Source organism: Coregonus clupeaformis, unplaced genomic scaffold (assembly GCF_020615455.1).
Source record: "Coregonus clupeaformis isolate EN_2021a unplaced genomic scaffold, ASM2061545v1 scaf4050, whole genome shotgun sequence".
Lineage (NCBI taxonomy): Eukaryota > Metazoa > Chordata > Actinopteri > Salmoniformes > Salmonidae > Coregonus > Coregonus clupeaformis.
The window spans coordinates 12617-28028 of record NW_025537504.1 but is presented as its reverse complement, the minus strand read 5'-3'; the positions used below and the strand labels follow the sequence as shown (position 1 = coordinate 28028).

The window sequence follows — 15412 nt, the reverse complement described above, 5'->3', positions numbered from 1 at the left end:
TTGTCACTTTCCTCGTCCTCCTCGTCATATGGAGTCACCTTCCAAGTGTCCTCATCATCAGAGGTGACAGCATCAAACGTTTTTAACTCAGGGATAGGTCTGCCTTCTGAAAAACCATCAGGTGCATTCTTTAACTCAGGATCATCTTTGGATAGAGGTTCTGAGGGGGTTTCTTTGGTCTCACCTTCCTCTGGTTCAACAACACTGTCCGGCACAGAGTCCTCTGTCCTCTGCTGATCTTTCTGAAGGTAATCTTTGATCCTCTCAGCTGTGGTCTCAAGTACAGTGTCAGATTCCACTCCCTTTGTGTCAAGAGTTTCAGGCTGAGGCAGAGAGGACTCTAAAGGCTCAAAATGTCTCAGATAGTCATAATCTGAAACCTCCTCTACAACCTCATCTGGAACCTCCTCTACAACCTTATCAATGTCCTCAGGAACATCCCTATCAATCTCATAATTTTCTGACATTGTCACTTCAGGTGTAGGCTTATCCACTTCCACTGTGGTGCTCTCAGCACTTTTGGTTAGGTCAAAAGTATATGTGGTTACTTGCACAGATTCCTCCTTGTCTGTTAACAATAAAGAGGAGCCTAACAGTGAATCAATGTCATAACTGTCAAACTTATCGTGTCCAGTGTCAAAGCAAACAAAGTCGGTTTCCTGAAAAGAAAAAAGAAGACATTGTTTGAGTCATACTACCCATTTCAGAAAGAAGTTCAGTCATTCCAGATACTTGTTTAAGTGATGATGCATTGGCAGTAGTGAAATAGGCCTAAATCAATTTACCTCAGAAGGAACCTCCAATTCTTTTTCAGTGTATATGTGATTGATTACAAGTTGGTCCTTATTGAAGTAACCAAAGCGGTTACCAACCTATTGTACGAAATTGCAACAAAAACAGAGAACGAAACATGATGTTAACAAAACAGAAAATGCTTCAACATTCCTTCTAACTGCAATGTTATCACATAATTAAATATTAACTTATACTTACACTCCCTGCCCATATATCTGTCCGTCTGCCTGAGAGTTTATAGTAGACATATATAGTCTCTCCTTTTTTAAATGACAGAAACCGACAGTCTGGTCCGGTGAAATCGCTGAAAGCTTTCCCCCTGCACAGGAGCACTGTGGAGAGAAATGTTTCAAAGATCAGTTGTTGTGGAGATGTAACCCCTACCAAAGATTCCGGCCCATGACCCAGCCACTGACCTGGGCGTCCACCCTATGTGCCCCATGCACAATCAGGGCGTGAATAGAATAGACATCTCTAAAGTTATCTACTTCTCTTTTTACAGAGCCAGAGTATCAAAAAAGAAAGCCAAGCATCAAGGTTAAATAGAATATTGTTTTTATCTTGATAAGGTAGATGCAAAAAGAAAAGAAATTGCAAGCAGAGGGGTTAATGACATGACAGTCTTTTATGTCAACAATAGCTAGCTATATAGCTAACCATGCCTATACACCATCTTGCAATTTGCTTCCTAAGCCAACACAGAAGTATGATATCTTTATGGTCCGTTTAGTAAGTAAGTTAGCTAGTTGATTACAATCAAGCTAACACATCTCTATTGTGTGTATGGTAGGCTAATGTAGCTAGCTAGCTAACTAAGAAGACTGCCAGATCAACTGGCAAGTTATGTTATGTAGCTAGTTAGCTACTCCAAACTTGTGAACATTGTCGATGAGCCCTTGTGTGGCTTTGGTTTCAACAAAATATGTAGGCCGAAAACTTGTTTACATGGTGCAAGCTCCTAATGATTAGTTACCGGAGTGTAACTCCAGTTCTATGAGTGGAGCGGAGCCCCATATGGGAGCTCTGCTCCTATTGGTTTACCCACTGCCCTAAGGCAGCATCAGCCTGAGACAAAATTATGCACACACCTGCAGCCAGTAGGAGTACAGGTGTCCCTATAAGAGGGGATGCCTCCCCTCAATCAGCCTCCCGAGATATTTATCTTCAGCGAGACTAGATAGGGTCGGCAGGACCTTAAGTCCTATGGGGCTCCGCTCCACTCATAGAACTGGAGTTACACTCCGGTAACTAATCGTTCTATATCGTGGAGCTCCGCCCCATAGGGGAGCTCTGCTCCTATTGGTTTAAGGCGGAGCGTAGCGTTCCAAAATGTACTCCCTGCCGAGCCCAACACTTCCCATCAAAATGAAAAGGTCAGGCCTAGCAATGGCTGCAACCAATTCCCCGCAGTACTGTAACCACTGTCACCCTACAAGTGTCACAATATACTGCGTCATCGGTTAAAAACCCGCCCCACCTAGTCCAATGGCAACACCATTGACTAGTGGGCAGATCACCAGAATACCGGCCATACTAATCTGTACTAGCAGATAGATGGTACCTCAATATCCTGTTACAATACTACCGACCACTAATGGAATGACACAAAGTGTCACTCTACATTGTGTACACGGTAGGCCGCCCCATCAATCAATGGAACCCCAGAGATTAGTGGTCAGATCCCAGAACATGATTCATACTAATCTGAACAAGCAGATAGATGACGTCACATTCCGTCAAATTGTCATGACCGGTCTAATAGTATCGTAACCCAGGTTACTACTATTATCCCTCATCATCCCGCCTCACTCCAGTGAATCACTGGTGGGCAGATCAATACATGCCCTCTACTGTACTGAACCTGTCAGTCAGGAGTCATGCCAAAAATATGTCCTTCTATCGGAAGCGGACCTGATAGAGACCCTGTCTCCACAGTCCTGCATTCCTCTCCTCCTAGCTCAAAGTCTCCCTTCAGCCACGCTGAGTACAGACTGAGCCAAAGAGTTAGAAGACATATCCAAGAGATAGAAACGGATAAATGGAGCCGGTGTTGACCATGACGCCGCTCTACATATATCCTCTACCCCTGTTCCTCTGAAAAGGGCAGTAGAAGCTGCTACTCCACGAGTGGAGTGAGCTCTGATACCTTGAGGCAATTGTCGCCCCGTTGCCTCATAAGCTGTCTCAATGCTCTCACAGTGCCAATGAGACAGACGCTGTTTCGAAAGTGGTCTACCTAGTGCAGCCGCACCATGACAAACAAACAGCTGAGGCGATGACCTAATTGCTGCTGTGCGCTCAACGTAACACGCCAAGGCGCGTACTGGGCACAGGCGATGGAGCCTTTCTTCACTCCTCTCTCTATGAGGAGGAGGAGAAAAAGCCCACAGCTCCACGGTCTGTGATCTATATGAACTCCTAATAACCTTCGGCACAAATGCCGGATTAGGACGTAACACCGCTCTGCTCAGATCGCCGTTAATGGCCAGGCAGTCGGGTCTCGTCGAAAGAGCACACAAATCACTAACACGCTTAGCCGTAGTCAAAGCGAGCAACAGCGCTGTCTTAAAAGACAGCATCTTGAGGGGTATTTGATTCAATGGCTCAAACGGCGACTTACATAGCGCTTCGAGTACCAAAGCCAAATCCCACTGAGGAAGCGTGGCTCTAGGTGTTGGCCTAAGCCGCCGCGTTCCTAATAGGAAACGTTTCACTAGAGGGTGGCTAAAGACATTGTCTCTGCCAAACCCCTCATGACAAGCTGAAATCGCCACTGCAAACACCTTAATGGTGGCGGGCGATCGCTGCTTGTCAAACATAAGCTGTAGGAAAGAGAGAATACTCTCAACCTGACAGCTCATGGGGTCTACACCTTGTGTGACACACCATTGTGAAAACACGTTCCATCTACTGGCATACATCTTAGAAGTGGAACTGGCACATGAACCCTGTATGGTCCTGATCACCGCATCAGATAACCCACGGCGCTCTAGCCTGTCCCTCTCAGCAGCCAGGCCTTCAGTGGATCGCCGATTATGGGCAACTGCCCTATCGTGCCCCCCGCCTGAGACAACGCGTCCCGTCGATGTGGAATTGGCCAAGGTGGCGCAATCAACATCTGACTCATCTCCGCAAACCAAGGAGCCCCTGGGCGATCGGGGGCTACCAGTATCACTGACTTCCCTCCTGATCTCACCCTGGCTAACAGTGGGAGAATGCAGGACAGCGGAGGGAATGCATACAGAAGAACTCTCGGCCACGGGTGATGCGCAAAGGCGTCTCTTCCTAGTGGCGGTTCTTCCTGTTCCCTTAGAGAGAACCATAGGGGACATTGCGCGTTCACACGTGACGCGAATAGATCCACCTCGGCTCTCCCGAACTGTTCCCAAATTTGGAGAACAATGTCCGGATGCAGACACCACTCGTCGTCTCGAGGACCCCCTCTTGACATGAGGTCTGCTCCTACGTTCAAGTAGCACGGAATGTGTGCTGTTTCTCAACGAGCGAAGCTGCTCGTGAGCCCACAGCCACAATTCCTCTGCCGCCCGATGGAGAGCAGGAGACCTGACTCCTCCTTGGCGATTTATGTGGGTTACTGTGGTCCGGTTGTCTGACCAGACCAGCACATCGCGACCCCGAAGGGTAGACGCGAAGTGGGTCAAAACCAGTCGAACCGTTTCCAACTCCAAGAGGTTGATGTGGCGACTCGAAGGAGGCCACACACCTCCTATCGCTTGGGTCTGACATGTCCCTCCCCATCCCGTCAGAGACGCATCTGTGAACACTGGGATGTAAGAGGACACTTTGCCTATCGGGACTCCGTGCGTGAGAACGCGCGGGTTTCTCCAATAGTTCAGATCTGCACTGAGCGAGAGGGGAACCAACACCAACCGATGACGTTGACGCAAAGGGTCTAGTCTCAGTTGGGCGAACCATCGCTGCATCCTGCGCATGTGCAAGAGTCCCAGCGGAACCACAGAGTGGGCTGACGACATGAGACCCAAGAGTGACATGATCGACAGCGCCGTCACCGTGTGATTCGGACGACACTTCCTCAGGGCTAGCAACAAGGCTACCCTTCGGGGGTCCGAAATTCGAGCCCTCATCATTACAGTGTCTAGCTGTATCCCCAGGTAGACAATCTGATGACTGGGCCAGGGCGTGCTCTTTTTCCAATTCACAGCGAACCCCAGACGTGTGAGATGAATCACTGTCTGTGTTGTGTGAGTGATCGCCAGCTCTGCTGAGGGGGCGAGAACCAGTAGGTCGTCTAGGTTGGCTAGTACCCGTATTCCCTGACGACGCAACGGTTCCAATGCCGCCTCCACACACTTGGAAAACGTGCGAGGTGCCAGGGCGTACCCGAATGGCATCCTTGTGTATTCGTACGCCACCCCTTGAAAGGCGAATCGCAGAAACTTCCTGTGACGCGGCTGTACCGGCACATGAAAGTACGCGTCCTTTAGGTCTATGCTCGTACAAAAGTCTCCTTTCTGGACACATTCCAGCAGACGTTTTGTCGTTAGCATTCGAAAGGGCCGTTTGGTTACGCTCTCGTTGAGAATGCGTAAATCCAATATTGGCCTCATTCCCCCTGTCTTTTTTGGCACTAAGAAGTAGGGTGAATATAGCCCCTTGTTCCTTTGCTCCTGGGGAACCACTGTGACCGCCTCCTTCGCCAAAAGTTCCGTAATCTCTGAAACCAGAGCGGCCACTTTTTCATCACCGTCTCCACCACTCCCCTGAATGGGGGTGGGGTCCGATGGAATTGGAGAGCATAACCCTTCTGCAACGTCTGTTGTAGCCAGCGTGAGAGGGTGCAGCTTCGCTGCCACTGCAATACAGAGAAAGCGGCCGAGCACGAAGCTGTGGTACATTCAGTAGGAAGGACCTGTATTCCTCTATGGCCCTTGCCGCCGCTGTTCCCCAACACTGAGGTGGTGGAACAGCCCAAGGCGGGCCTCCCATGAAAGGGAGAGGAAGCATTAGTGCGTTCTGAACCAGAAGGGGGGCAGAGACGTCAGTTAAACCCGTAACCGTCGTATTCCTGCCCTCCGTGAACGCAGCGCGGGTCTGAATTGCACTGACCGAGGCCACAGCCTGCGACAGGGCACCATCCTCAGCAAGCGATTGCGTCATTGTAGGTGACTGCAATTCGCTATTAGAGTCCCTCACTACAATACTCATAGGAGTCTGTAATATGAGGTCCCTATGAGGTAACACAAGGCGGCGCCTTGATACCTTCTTAACCTTCACCTTCTGTGTGTGTTCAACTCTGCACCTCTGGTGGGTTGAGTCACGCTCAGTGTGGTGAGTATTAGCGCGTTCAAAGGGAAGTGGGGGCGCCGATACACTGGGCACCTTCGTGACCGTGGTAATCGGGCCCTCCGTGAACGCAGCATGGGTCTGAATCGCACTAACCGAAACCTTGGTCTGCGATAGTGCGCCATCCCCAAATAGCGGCTACGTCATCATGTCTCCTGACTGAGACTGCAGCCTGCTATGAGAGACACTCACTACAGTACTCCTTGGAGTCTGTAATGTGAGGTCTCTTTGACGGCGTCTTGGTATCTTTCCTCCTTTCACCTCCTGTGTGCGTTCAGCTCTGCAACTCTGGTGGGCTGAACTACACTCAGTGTGGTGAGTATTAGCGCGTTCAGAAAGAAGTGGGGGCGCCGATGCACTTGGCACCTTCGTGACCGTGGTAATCGGGCCCTCCGTGAACGCCGCATGGGTCTGAATCGCACTAACAGAGACCTTAGTCTGTGATAGTGCGCCATCCCCAAATAGCGACTGCGTCATCATGTCAGAGTCTGACAGAGACTGCCGTCTGCTATGTGAAGCACTTCTTATACCTGAAGTGTTATGTGAACCTACTCTGAATGCCTGTTCAGCAGCGCACCCTTGGTGGGCTGAACGGCGCTTAGAGTGGTAAGGGAGAGAGGGTGAGATTTGAACGCTCTCGGACGTATTATGGAAAAGGGGCTCTTTTTTGACAAGTCAGGTGGAGCCAACTCTTTATTCAACACATCAACAAAAGCATTTACATCATCACCCATCCCTTCAACCAAAGGGTGGGGGGGAACAGTGGTCACGTTCAAGGATGACGTGTCCTCCATTCGCTCCCCCGCGTCCCGTCATGTGCGCCTCCTCTTGTGGCCTCCCTTAGGGGCCCAGGTCGGCGCTCTCACCACCTCCCTCGCCGGCTGCAATGGGGCCACCGTGGCTGCTGGGGGGGCTGGGCCCGCTCTCCTGCCTCCTGCGGCCGCCGACTGGCGCCGGATACGCCGCCTCGCTGTAGATCCTTGTCTACTCTGGGGGGGCGGAAGTGGATGGTTTACGAGACGGTGCAGGGCCTAACCTCCCTGCCAGTGGCAGGTATCTGGCCAGCTGCTTCTTTTCCTCGTCCAGCTTGGAAAACCTCTCAGTCGCCTCTTTGACGGTGACTCCAAAGAGCCCGTCGTCAGAGAGGGGGGCGTTCGACCGGGATGTTCTGTCTGCTTCGTTCATGGTTGTCAGTGACAACCAGAGGTGTCGCTCCGCGACCACCGAGGTGGCCATGGACCTCCCCGAGCAGACGGCCGATGCCTGTGTTAGGTGTAGGATGGCGCCAGAAATTCTAGACGCCTCCTCCACCTCCTCTGGCTTCAGCGCTGTCTTACCCGTGGTTAAACGGGACAGAGCGGCTGCCAAGAGGGCAATGTTGTTAGCTGCTGCTACAGCTTGGGCTCCCAAATTGAAGGACTTCTCTAACAGCTGTGCTGTGAGACGGTCCTTCTGAGATGGCAACGTGGCTTTCCTGGAAGAGGGCCAGGGACTCGAACCCGGTACGAGATACGCCGCCATGGCGCTCTCTAACCTGGGGATTCCCTTAGCTTGGCCCTGGAACCTTCCCTCCACTCTAGTGAATGGGAGGTACGTTTTAGCCGGCGAACGCGCCGCTAAAGGTGCCTCCCATGAGCCCTCGACGTATTTTGCCAATGAAGGCATGGCAGGAGCTAATGGCTCTGCCGCTCTTCTTGGCCTGGAATAGGGGCCGCCCTCCATTTAAGTCAACCTCCGGTGCGGAGGGAATAGGGGGCAGCGGTATTTCCAGCCATCTAGCAGCTCTCTCAATGAGACCCGGAAAGTCTGTTCTCAGAGACGCTGCGGTGAAGGACAGGGCTTCTGATTTCTCAGAGCCCGTGTCGTCATCACCATAGGAACTACAAGCCCTCTCGCTAACCAAAGGAAAGGGAGGCTTGAATGTATGAGGGACGGGGTCTGACTGTTCCATAGGAATGTCATCCCCTGAGTCTGCGCTGTCGGATGACGCCTCTGAAGCAGAGTATCGACAACACGTCCTCTAGGGGGATATCCTCCCTAAAAAACGCCCAACGCTGCTTCCTCTCCTTTGTAGAAAGGAGGGCGCAGGAGGCGCAGTTAGGGGGACTGCAGATGCCCTCTTTGGCATGCTGGGACCCTAGACACACGAAACATAAGTCGTGGGAGTCGCCGGCCGCAATGGAGGAGCATCTGCATTGAGCTATGAAAAGAGCTTTTGGGGGTGGAAAATCTCCTGGTGTGCTCATTTTAGGGCGACGTCGATGACTGGAAATTCGACAGCGTTCTCGTCCTGAGTCTTCTCTTCGTCTCTTCTTGGCTTCTTCAGTCTAGTCCAGTCGCTGAAGATAAAGGGAGGCTGATTGAGGGGAGGCATCCCCTCTTATAGGGACACATGTACTCCTATTGGCTGCAGGTGTGTGCATAATTTTGTCTCAGGCTGATGCTGCCTTAGGGCAGTGGGTAAACCAATAGGAGCAGAGCTCCCCTATGGGGCGGAGCTCCACGATATAGAACGTTAGTTAGTACAGAAACGCATAGTTGAGCTAACGTTAGCGTACGTTGCTCTACTTCCAGAATTGGGCGACTAGCCAGGCAGTAGCCAACACAGGCAGAGGCTTCGCTTCGGCTACAACCAAGCAAGCTTAGGTTATTATTTATTGGTATTTACTACCAACGACAGTTAGGTTAGCCGAGTTCATCCCTTTGAAATGGCAACCGGTCAATGATAACGCCTGTTAAACTAGCTAGGGATGAGGTGGGGGATAGTGAATTGAACGATGGAAGCATCCTGAAAGTTTGCGTGAGTTTAGCGCCAAGTACTTACTACTGCATTCTTCGTCTGCACATCTTTTGAAGTCGGAGAATCTCCTTTCGACTGCGGCTTTGGGTATGAAATTATGAATACATGAAATTAAAATGTATAACGTTACATAAGAAACATGTACAGCCATGTTGGACTGGCTGGCTCTGCTCGAGCATGAGCAGATGAAGCCGACAAGTCAGAAAATCCAAGGCTGGAGCAATTCGAAGGATGTGTTGATCGTGGAGGCAAATATGAAAATCTGGGCAGACAATGTCAAAACTAAAAGAGCAAGGACATGGAAACAGAACGCTGAATAAAATATGATTATTGCATCACAATATACGTTCTGATTCGGGTTTATCACGTCTTTGTTGGATAGAACTAAAACATTCCACAAGTTTACTGACAAGTGAGCGCAATTTCCCACTCGATTTCTCCATTCAATTTGCCTATCTGACTCCCGCAGATTTATTATGATACCTCAAAAGCACATGTAGATAATTTTTCAGGCACTGGGTACCAAAACAAACTATGGGGGATTTATTATTCTCCTAATTGATGGGATGACTAACTTAGAAAGAATGCATTCTAGACTGGGCTGATGTAGGTTGTGTCACCTGGCAAGCTGTGATTGATGTGAAGAGCTGTTTTAGGGGGTAAAATGAGATAAGGATTTGTCGGGGAACAGCCAGTGCGCCAACGGATTGGCTGAGTAAGTCTAAACCACGCTCAAGTCTCTACTCTGATTGGCCTGCAGAGAGGTGGGAACTCTCTCTCTGTCAGAGTATTTGAAGAACAATCTAAAACAATGCATTAGTTCTCTGTCTGCCCTGCGAGGTTTTTCAGTGAGCCCGTATACGAACCAACATACTTATCATCCATACATTTTGCATATAATAAATTTAGCTTGGATTGAAGATCTCTTGATTCTTATTTCAATACCAGATTTGAATTACGCAATTTCTAACAATTGGTGACCTCCGACGTGATCTGGTAGCAGAACTTCGCTGGAATTCATCCAGCCTATTGGACAATCGCTGTCTTCGAACCATGTGTTTCACAAAGTGCCCGGGCTTCTAAAAAGGTAAGCAAACACCTATTGTAATATAACTAAAGTTTTGCACATTGGCTTTATCCAAATTAATTTTGTGAAGCACCTGTTTGATGTAAGTGAACTATTACTCTATAAATAACGATTATAGATTACTAATTCGATTTGATAAAATACCATGCAAATGTTGGATAATTTGGATGGTTAAAACCCATGGGAGGTGCGAGCTATGGTTAGACAACCATAGGAGGTACCTTTAAAAAAGCAGTGCGAGCTATGGATAGAACATCCATAGGAGGTACTTTTAAAAAACGGTGCGAGCTATGGTTAGAAATCCATAGGAGGTACTTTAAATTAGAGTGTTACTGTATGCATGAGGGTGTGAATGATAATGTACCTTGATGAAAAACCAATTAGGGATTAAAAAAAAAAAAAAACGTATGTGAACTATTCAAACTGTATAATTTGGGGGTAACTGTTGGGTTTGTGGTTGCTTAAACCATATAACCCGTTAAAAACAATTGGGAACATAAAGCTAAAGTGATGAATTGTGTGACTGAACTGAAACGTTTGAGCTGATATGATTGAAATTTGATGTTTGGTGTTTGACATAGCATAATACTGCTTTTGAATAGTTGTGTCGAAGCAATTCGGTTTATTATTTGATTTGATGTTTGATGTTTGACATAGCATAATACTGGTTTTAGGTGCTTGGTTTAGGCTATTTGGTTTATTATTTGATTTAACGTTTGATGTTTGACCCTGCAAAATACTGGTTAAACAATTAGACTGAAATAATTCGGTTTATCGTTGAAATATAAACATGCACCAACTTTAACTAATTAGGTGGGAATCATTTGATTTAAATAAATAGATTAAAGTACTTTGAATAACGGCAGAATATTGGAAACGCGCTAAAACGAGAAACAGCTCCTCACAAAGCCTGTTCCCCCTGGACAAGGAATAGGTAGAGTTGCGAGGGGAGGGGCTGGAGACAGCGAAAGTGTGGCTTTTGGAGCCATGATAGACTGGGAGTTGGCTGGGAACACCACGTGGTGATTATTTGAGAGGTGCATGTGGGTTTCTGACGAGAGATGTTCTAAACTTGCTCACCCGAACGTAGACGTACGTCATGGGTGAGAAAGTAGAGAATATTTACATTTGCATTTTTGGTAATTTGGCAGACGCTCTTGTCCAGAGCGACTTGCAGGAGCGATTGGGGTTGAGTGCCTTGCTCGAGGGCACATCGGCAGATTTTTCGCCTGGACGGCTCGGGGATTGGAACCGGCGACCTCTCGGTTGTTGGAGCGGCGCTATTGGTCACTAAGCTGCCTGCCGCCCCATATGAGTTTAAGGTTGTGGCGTTGTTGGATCATGTGATGGTGGAATAAACTGACCATAAGTAATGTTGTTTTAGACGTAATGTATAATATAGTACAAAGCAAATAGAGGGTTAAATTGAACTAATTATCATGGTAGAGCTAACGTAGTACAGTGAGGGAACTTCATTTTGTGTCAGAGGGTAAGATGAGAAATCATTAATGGTGCTATTGGTGGAAATCTATTTATCATTTCAAGGCATGGAGTAACAATCTGCATTTATGAGTGTAGATTCCACTGCTGATGTGTTGATTGAATGGGTACGATGGAGTATTTGGTTTGGTAATGTTGAATGGACTATTTGTAGCGTGTTTTGGGGTTAAATAGAAAGACTCACTTATTCAATAGGGAATGGGTGGAGAGAGAGAGTTTTTACGTGTATTAAAAGTTGCATAAGATAGCTTTAGTAGTATTCTAGATAGGACTATGAAAATATGTTACAAGTACGAATGACATTATTTCCTAAGAAGGAAGATTGTAGGGAAGTTTCCCGCGCCTCCCCCATAATGTAGGAAGGAGCAGGAGAGGGGGAGGAGATGTAAGAGACAGGACATAGTTCAGATGGTAGGAATGTCATTAAGTGTATGCTGATCAACGATAGCAAGTATTTGTTTTATTAATTAGGGCCTAATCAGAGAGAACGGTTAAAGAAATTGAATAGCGAACTGAAATGGGTTAGCGGGAAAATACAAAATTGTTGGTACATTCTAGAACGATAATTTATTTTGGTTACGGGGATGCAAGTATGCATTGGCTGTTGTGCTGGGGAAATAGCGCCAGCCTGTGGTGGGTTCTGGATTGGTGAAACAGGGGAGACAGATTTTCCTAGGGGGTTGAACAAATAATTGATAATGGATCATTTGAGATGAGATCACATGTAGCAGAGATAGGGTAATCAATTAAATAATCATTGTATACTCGAGGAATTTTGAGTGGTTTAATGGATTAGTTATGAGGAATTAGATTGATACAAACAATTATTGATGGGTTAAGACTGGGGATATCTGTATCGTGTTTTGTGTGTACTACCATCTTTAGATTATAACCAGGAGAAAGAGATTAGCTCATCTCAGTTAGGCAGTATTTAGGTCATAAAAGTGAGCTACCAAATTAAGTGAGGCCTGGCTATTTGTGGTTGTTGTTTTTCAAATTGGGTTAAAATGGGTTCACAGAGCCAGAGGCTGTACAGAGAAAGGTGGAGCCCCCATGTTGCCCTAGTGAAAGAACATTCAGAGGAATGGTTATCACTAGGTAAATGGATAAAACAGGGGGAAAACATTACTGACTGGCAGAATACACCAAATGGGGATCAGTATGGCCACTCCACTGGGAGATAAAGAAGAAAGTTAAATTGGAGAGCAAAAACCCTGCCCGGGGTCCACTTGGAGATAAGTTTTAACGGATGACAGGAAGAGATTTTCTTAACTCAGGAACAGGAGGCTGAGTTAGCAGCAATTCCGTTCAAATTATGGTCACAAGGACCAGCCGATGTAGGACTAATTAAGGGGGTAGCTCCAGTACAAGTGATTCCTCGATCCGATAATAGACCATACCAAAAGCAATACCCTATGAAACCAGAAGCAATAAAAGGGATAACACCTACATTTGAGCATTTACTTAAGGGAGGGGTGATAATTCCTGGAGATGAGGCATAATGCAACTCTACAGTATTTCCTGTTAAAAAGGCGGCACCTAGCTCCGACTGGAGGATGGTCATGGACTTGCAGGGGGTTAATAGAAATATAATTCCCAGAGCTCCATGAGTACCAGATCCACATACATTGCTGAACCAATTGAAACCAGAGAACTCCTATTTTACAGTGATAGATTTAGCTAATGCTTTCTTTAGTATCCCAGTTCATCCGGATAGTCAGGGGTGGTTTGGCTTTACTTTTCAGGGAAGGAAATGGACTTACGCTAGGATGCCTCAAGGCTACTCGGAAAGTCTTACAATCTTTGCCCAGGTTATAACTAGGAATTTGGGAAAGTTTGAACCTGGGGAAGGAAGCCAAAAATGTTAGTTTATGTAGATGATATTCTATTGGCTAATCCCACTCAGGAGGGATGTAAGAGGGATACAATCCAATTGTTAACCTTCCTGGCAGAACAGGGACACAAAGTGAGCAAAAAGAAACTTCAACTTTGGCAGAGCGAGGTCATTTACCTAGGACACACTATAACTCAGGAGGGGCGAATGTTAAACTCATCCAGGAAAACTGCTATACTTGAAGCGCCAAAACCGTTAAACAAAAAACAAATGATGAGCTTTTTGGTAATGATAAACTGCTGTAAAGTTTGGGTACTCCATTATGTACTGCATACGGGTAAATTAAGTGGTCTTATCTATGAGAAGGCAATGGTAGCCCATGGTAAAATAATTTGGAACTCTAAGGAGGCATACATACATCAGGGATGTTATCCAAATGGTAGAGAGTAAAGAGGGATATGACATTGGTCATGATTTAAAGATGATGAGGGTTTTTTGGTGGGCTATTAGATATAACTGGGTTAATCATGAACATAGAGATTTTTATTCTTTGTTGCTAGACAGAAGACTTAGGTGACCTAAATATGGACTTGTCATGTCCAACAATCAGTCTTCAGGTCAGGTAAAAGACAAAGGAAGTGGGAGGAGCAATAAAGAAGCAAAAGACAATCTCAAAAATGAAAGGTATGGCAATTGGATGATAAATTACCTAAGGGATGGTTTAGGAAGGTGGTAATATTGACACATGGGCAAATCATGTGTCAAAAAGGGGGAGTGATAGGATTAAATAATAAATATATACGAAGGAGAGGACAAAATACTAAAAAAAAATACAAAATAAAAACTATAGAAATTGAGAGCTCAACATGTATGTGTGAAGATAGTTTATTAACCACACCCGTGTGTCAGAGGTTTTGTGCCCCACAGGTGAACTAAAGGAGAAGGTGACCCACTCTATCTCACCAGGAGACTGGGTGTGGATCCAGTCCCTAAAAGAAGAAAAACTGGAAGCAGGCCTGTTGGGAAGGGCCCTATCAAGTCCTATTAGATCCACCTGGGTGCATGTCACACACTGCAAAAAGGTAAACCCAGTTACACCTGATGAACAAACACAGAGTTAGGAGAAAGAACCGATCACCATTAAGGCTCGGGGGTTGGCTCCTTAACGAAGATTCCCTTACCCTGTCTGATCATCCCTGTGTGAGTTCAGTAGAAGGTGAAGCAATGGATTGGCGTCTGACATGTTCTCAGGGCGAGGGTGGGGATTCACAGGTCTCCCGACGGTAGGTAGCTGTCTGATTGTGGGGGCCATATTCCTAACACACTCAAACCCTCCTGATCAGCCAGAAGTAGTAGTTAACCTAACACAAGTTGATAAAATAATACCTGAGCACAGTCTACGAAGGCATAGGAGACAGCTAGACGTAGGGAAAGGGGAAGTACTAGGGACTTTAGGGAAAGACATCACCATATGTATGTCACCATGTACACCCTGGGACTATGTAGTTGCTCATACTGAGCGGGGGGGGGGTTATGTAAATCTCCATACACAGTTTAGGGACAGGTGTAGTATTGTGAAAGTAGGGAATTACCAGAAATGGCAGTGCGACCCATAGAAGGGTAGGTACTGTCTGAAAGTCTGAAGTACGCAAAAACAGGTTTATCCTCCATGCAAGCCACCTGGGAATGTGGTGAAAGAGTCTTGTAATAACTTGAACTATCTGTATCCCCCGATAACAAAGTAATTCCGACCTAGGTTGCCTACATTTGAAGTCTCAGGGGATTCTAATTGTTTTTCTAGGACTAGTAAGATAGGATACAGAGTAGGGCATCTTAGCTCCTGCTCCTACACAGAGAATATCACAACTAAAATAGACCATGACTAATCTCTCCTCTTTGTTGCAGCCAGAGGATTTTAGGAACCAAAACCAGGCCCGTGCTGACATCTGATGGTTGTGTGGTGATAACTGATTGTGAACTCACCTACATATGTAAACAATCAAACGTGTCAGAGACTGGTGAGTTGTCACGTAGAAAGTAGGACCTCCTCCCGGGATCCTTTGATGGGATA

General features: G+C 46.8%; 1 long non-coding RNA gene across 1 annotated transcript; it reads right to left on the bottom strand.

The window, feature by feature from the left end:
- Positions 1-677: 677 nt before the first annotated feature.
- LOC123490462 lies at positions 678-9070 on the bottom strand. The gene is made up of 3 exons (XR_006660969.1): positions 8945-9070; positions 994-1127; positions 678-872 (listed from the first exon to the last, which is right to left on the bottom strand). It is a non-coding gene; the product is annotated as an uncharacterized LOC123490462 (long non-coding RNA).
- Between the last annotated feature and the right edge of the window lie 6342 nt (positions 9071-15412).